A 5,575-nucleotide genomic window follows, 5' to 3' on the forward strand; every position below is an offset into this window, starting at 1 on the left:
GGGAGTCACTGCCCCTCCCACTCCCAGGTCACCGCCCAAGGGTGGCTCCTCTGGCAGAGGTGGGGGGAAGGGTCACTCTCTCCTGGCTGGGCTGTTCTTTTCACTCCAGTAACATTGCAACGGCTTTGGGGAGAGGCTCACTCCCAGGATCAGATGCAGGAGGGGCAGCAGAGTCCAGGGAACAGGGGCTATTCCTGCCCTGCCACTGTCTGTCTGAGAAACCTTGGCCTTGTCATTCCCTGGCTCGGTGCCTCAGTTTCCATTCTTGCCAGTCTGTGCCCATTTCCCTGCAGTTTCACCTGCGTGTTGGTGCCAGTTCCATCCCCATACTGCACAGTCTAATGCCAGCTCCTCTCTCTTGCCAGCACCATGACGCCTGCCCTGGAGCCAGAGCTGGAGACCCACCTCCTCCGAGCTGCCCTGCACGCCGTCTTCACCCTGGGCATGGAGAAGGACTCCACCCAAGTGCAGGTAGATCATGCTAAAGTCATGGATTGAAGAGCCAGCTGTCATCCTGCCATGAGTCCTTGCTAATTGCCTGCAGTGGGATGTGAATGAGAGAGGCCAGGATATGTGTTTGGGTCTCACCAGTGCTTCCCAGAGACCCGTCTTCCCATCCTGTGGCAGGTGTAGCCCCAGTTTCCCTAACTCTGACCCATGGCTCTCCCTTGCTTTGAGGATCTGCCTAGGGTCTTGCCAGACCTCCTGGACGCCATGCTGGGGAACCTGCTGGCAGAGTCCCCAGACACCGACAGGCTCCAGTACATCTTGGAGGTGAGCCCGATGAGAGAGGTGGGGACAATTTTACCTTCACTCTTAGATCCATTTTCCAGTCTGTCCTCCTAGCCGGGCCCCCAGTGGGCATCCTTGGTCAGGGCAGTCAGTGCAATGCCTCCTTTCCCCACAGCACATTAACTACTGGATCGTGTCCAGGGTGCCGCGAGAGAGAGCCAGGGCCGTTAAGAGCAGCACGGCCCTGCTCAGATTCACCATCACCCTCCCTGAGTTTGACCTAAGTGACCTCTGACCCCAGCTTCCTGACTCCAGGCGTAGGTGATCTGGCTCCGACGGGCTGTAGGATCTCCTGCTGTGGGTTAGGAGTGTTCCTCTTGGGGAGGCAGAGGCAGAGCAGAGAGTGAGCCTGGCTTGAGTCAAGTTCTTCTTGTCCTAGTTAAGTGGTGACTCTGGGCTTTTAAGGGGACTGTGCTCCAGGTTCATGCCTCCCTGTCATCCTGGAGCAGCTGGGGAAGCAAGTCCTCATGGAGGGCCCTGCCCACAGCCCTGTGCTCCAGGCTTCCTTGGGGGCAGAGGAAATTAAGGGTCTGGCTCTAGCTCCTATCCTCTAGCATCTCCTGCAGAGGGGCTGAGGGGAAGGAGAGTCCTGGCCCGGGGGGACTGGAAGCTGACAGGAAAATGCTGATGGAGTCCCCTCTCCCTCTCCCGTCTATTAGAACTCAGCGGAATTCCCCAGGATGGGTCACCACATGGCACAGCTAGCTCTGTCCGTCAGTGACCCAGCCAAGGACATCAGCCGGCAGACCAAGGAGGGGGGTTACTGGCTCTACCAGCTGCTGCTGCACCAGAGGGGTAAGAAACCCAGCTGGGAAATGGCTCCCGCTAGAAGAGTGAGACTGGGACCCCAGCCAATTTCTCTCAGACTGACCCCGGCTGGAGGATGAGTCTCTCTATCTCTTTCTGTGTTTCACACCACGCCCTGCAAGTCTGTTGGGCCGGGCACGCAGCGAGGACTCTGCCCACTGTGCAGCCACCAATGGGATTGGAAGGACACAAGCCCTGCAACCAGAAGGACAAATGTGTGTGTGTCTCTCTCCCTGTCACCTACTCCCTCCTGGGGGAAACCCAGCAGCTGATGGGGGACAAGGTGAGCAGCTGCATTATAGTCAGGAGATTGGGGCGGGGCCCAGGCCTCATTCCTATCCTGTGGCCATTCGCTGGCCTGGCACAAGGAGCCTGGTGGGGAATGAAAGGGAGAGCAGGTGCTCCTGGGAAGGGAGATGAATTCACCTCCATGAGCAGGAGCGAGCCAGCTTGTCCCCGGAGCAGCCCCACCCAGCTCTTTAGCCAGGCTAATTAATGACAAGCTTTGCCTCATCCCAGACTTATGTTCTTAGGACTGAGTGTTATCGCTCTTGGGAAGGGCAGGAGAGTCCCCCAAGTGCCCTCTGCGAGACTCTCCTGTCCCACAGGGCCGCACCCAATTCCTAGTGGTCTGGTGTCTGTGTCACCCGAGCCACCACCCAGAGTTGCTCCCATCACTGGCAGCCTGGGAGGCCAAGGACTGACGGGTGATGGCGTCTGACCAGGCAGGGCTGAGGCACATGGGCAGGGGACGCTTGTCCTGCTGCTGGCAAGGCTGGACCCGTTCTGGAGAGAACAGGAGGATTCAGTCAGCAGTAGGGTTACCATGTCTAATAAATAAAAGAAGAGGAACCTCCACGGGCCCTGGCCCCGCCCATTTCCTCACCCCTAACCCCGCCCCAACTCCGCTCCTTCCCCGCCCTAACTCTGCCCCCTCCTCCCTCCCACTCCCAGCCATGGGGAAAGGGCTGCCCCAGCGCAGCTGGAGCCCGGGAGGGGAAGCGTCCAGCCGGGGGCGCAGGGTCTGGAGGCTGCCCGGCAAACCGTGAAGCCGGTAGCACTTGGGCTTTCGGCAGCCCCTATGCCTCTGGACCCTGCGCCCCCAGCCGGGCACTTCCCCTCCCGGGCTCCGGCGGCGCAGGGTCCGGAGGCACGGGGGATGCCCGAAGCCGGTAGCACTGGCTCGGGCAGCTCGGCTCTTAAAGTCTGAGAGGGGAGGAGCAGAGCACAGCAGCCGCGGGAGGGGAAGTGCCCGGCCGGCATTTTCCCGGACATGTTTGGCTTTTCGGCAATTCCCCCCGGACGGGGGTTTGATTGCCGAAAAGCAGGATATGTCCGGGAAAAAACGGACGTATGGTAACCCTAGTCAGCAGGGGCTGCCGGTCCATCCCATTCACCAGGGCTGCCATCCTGCGGCTTCAGCATTAGTGGCTGGGGTGACTTGGGGAAAGGTCTCAACCTCCCCACATCCCACTTCACTGCTGCCAGAATCCCTCCTGCCCCCCCGCTACAGTCCCCTCCCTACCCAACCTGGGTGGGGCTGGAGGAGAGGGGTCTGAGAACTTGAGCTGTGGATTGGAGGTGGAACAGCTGTCAGGGGCACTGAGGGGGAAGTGGCAGGAGCTCCCTGTACAAGGAAGGGGGTTGCCACTGGAGGTCACTAGGAAGGACAACAAGACTCCATCCTGGGGGTCAGGAGGGGGAATCCATCCCTCAGAGGTGGGCAGGGGCTGGGTGGAAATGCTGCTGGTTCCAGGGGCCGTTAATCCCCCCTGATTCCTCGGAGGCGTCTGAGTCTCAGACAGGTTCTCGTTCCCTTGCAGCAGGAGGACGTCACGGCCAATGTGATGCGCCAGCTCCGTATCATGCGGCAATTGCGCCAGGTGCCCGAGGCGCTGCAGGGCCTGTGCCTCTGAGGCCACCAGCAACTCCCGCTCTCTGCTGCAGGTACTGCTCTGGCTCTCTGTAAATGGGGAGCTAGTGGAAGGTCAAATGGAGCCCCCTGGCACTCACAGAAACCCTCTCCCCTCTCTGTGGAGCAGGGTCCTTTCCACTGCCCCCAAATTCCTTCATCTGGGACAGGAGCTCTTTCCCTCACACCCATTCCCCTCCCCTCTTTCCTTGATCTACCCCCATCCCATTCCCCCTGCGCCCAGGCAGAGCTCTGCCTGCCCCATATGGTGCAGAAAGGCCTGTGATATGCAGGGGGTCAGATTAGATGACCTAACTGTCTCTTCTGCCCATAAAGTCTACTCATTTCTGAGAAACCGAGTGTAGTATGGGGAGCAGCCTCTGCTGTTTTACTGTCTAGCCGGCTGTACCAAGGCTGTCCCCTACAACCATTTTTTCTAAGAGATCCTCACTACTCACCAAAACCAAATCTAAAATGGCATCCCCTCTTGTTGGTTCAGCAACTACTTGGTGAAGGAATCCATCCATCAGCTATCACATCTAGGAAAATCTGAGCCCTATTATATTACTAGCACTTGTCCTCCAGTCTATATCTGGGAAGTTAAAGTCTCCCATGATCACACAATTCCCATTAGTATTTACTTCATTAAAAACATGGAAGAGGTCTCTATCCCTGTCCAAATCAGACTCCTGTTCTAACAGACAGCAACTCCCCCTCCTCACCCCCACCCCCCAGCCGAGCTAGTGGCAGAGCTAGTGCCCAGGAATCGAGATGGTGGGGAAATTTCATTGAAACCGTTTCTGACCGAAAATCCTATTCAAACTAAACCAGTTTGTTTCTTGAAATCATAACAAGTGGCAATGAAAATTGTTTGTCACAATGTATTAAATTGTCTCATCGCACTCAAAGAGGAGACACTTAGATCTCAAAAATTAGATAAGATGCTTCAGTCTGAGCTAAGTAGTTGCTGCTCTTAACAATTGCAAAATAATACAATACAAATAAAATAAACTATTTCAGCCATTCTATTATGTCCTAATCTGCTCTGAGTAAACATGATAGGACACCTCACCTTATGCACTGCTCCTAGTGACACTCTCCAATAGACCCAGCAGTCCTTATTTCCAGGCCCCTTCACTAACCACTGCTGCACACTCCCTCCCACAGCTGGCAATTACAACCAGGCCCTCATGTCCGGTCCCCCTGCTTTGAGAGGGAGTGTGCTCCGCTGGAGTGATTGGAGCAGGGAACTGGGAGTCAGGACTACTGGGTTCCATTGCTGGTTTCCTATTGACCTGTGGGACTTGGGGTAAGTTACTGCCCCCTCTAGGCTCTGTCCCCAGCAGTCAAATGGGGATTTCATACTTTCCCACTATTGGAAAGTGCTGGGAGAATCCCCCAGCAAAAGCTGCTCTGACAGTGCTAAGCAGCATCTGACCATTAGAGGTCGGAGCGCACTGCCCAGGAGGAGGAGTGTTTGGCTCATGACTTTCACTTCAGCCCAGTCTATAGAGAGGGGCCCAGCCATGGAGTTTTGAATTCCAATCCTGTGCTCCAAAGTGCTTGGTATCATCTGCAAATTTTAGAAGCATACTCTCCACTCCATTTTCCAAATCCTTAATGAAAATGTTGAATAGTACCAGACCCCGGACTGATCCCTGCCAGACCCACTAGGTACACCCTCTCCATTGGACAGCCAGACATGGAGAAGGACCTTTGGAGTATCAACCATCTGTGCACACATATTCATTCTAGGAAGCAAGCCGGCTAGACAGTAAAACATTACAAGCTGCTCCCAATGCTACACTCGGTTTCTCAGAAATGAGTAGACTTTATGGGCAGCAGAGACCGTTAGAGCATCTAATCTGACCCCCTGCATATCACAGGCCTCCTGTCTACCACAATAGCTACTTTTGGGGCAAACACATTCCGGAAAGGCATCTAGTCTTTATTAAATGACATCAAGAGATGGAGAATCCACCACTTTCCATGGTAGCTTCTTCCTGTGGTCAATCATCCTCGCTGTTGAATATTTGTGCCTTATTTGTCATAGGAATTTGTCTC

This window comes from Malaclemys terrapin, chromosome 17 (assembly GCF_027887155.1).
Source record: "Malaclemys terrapin pileata isolate rMalTer1 chromosome 17, rMalTer1.hap1, whole genome shotgun sequence".
Taxonomy (NCBI): domain Eukaryota; kingdom Metazoa; phylum Chordata; order Testudines; family Emydidae; genus Malaclemys; species Malaclemys terrapin.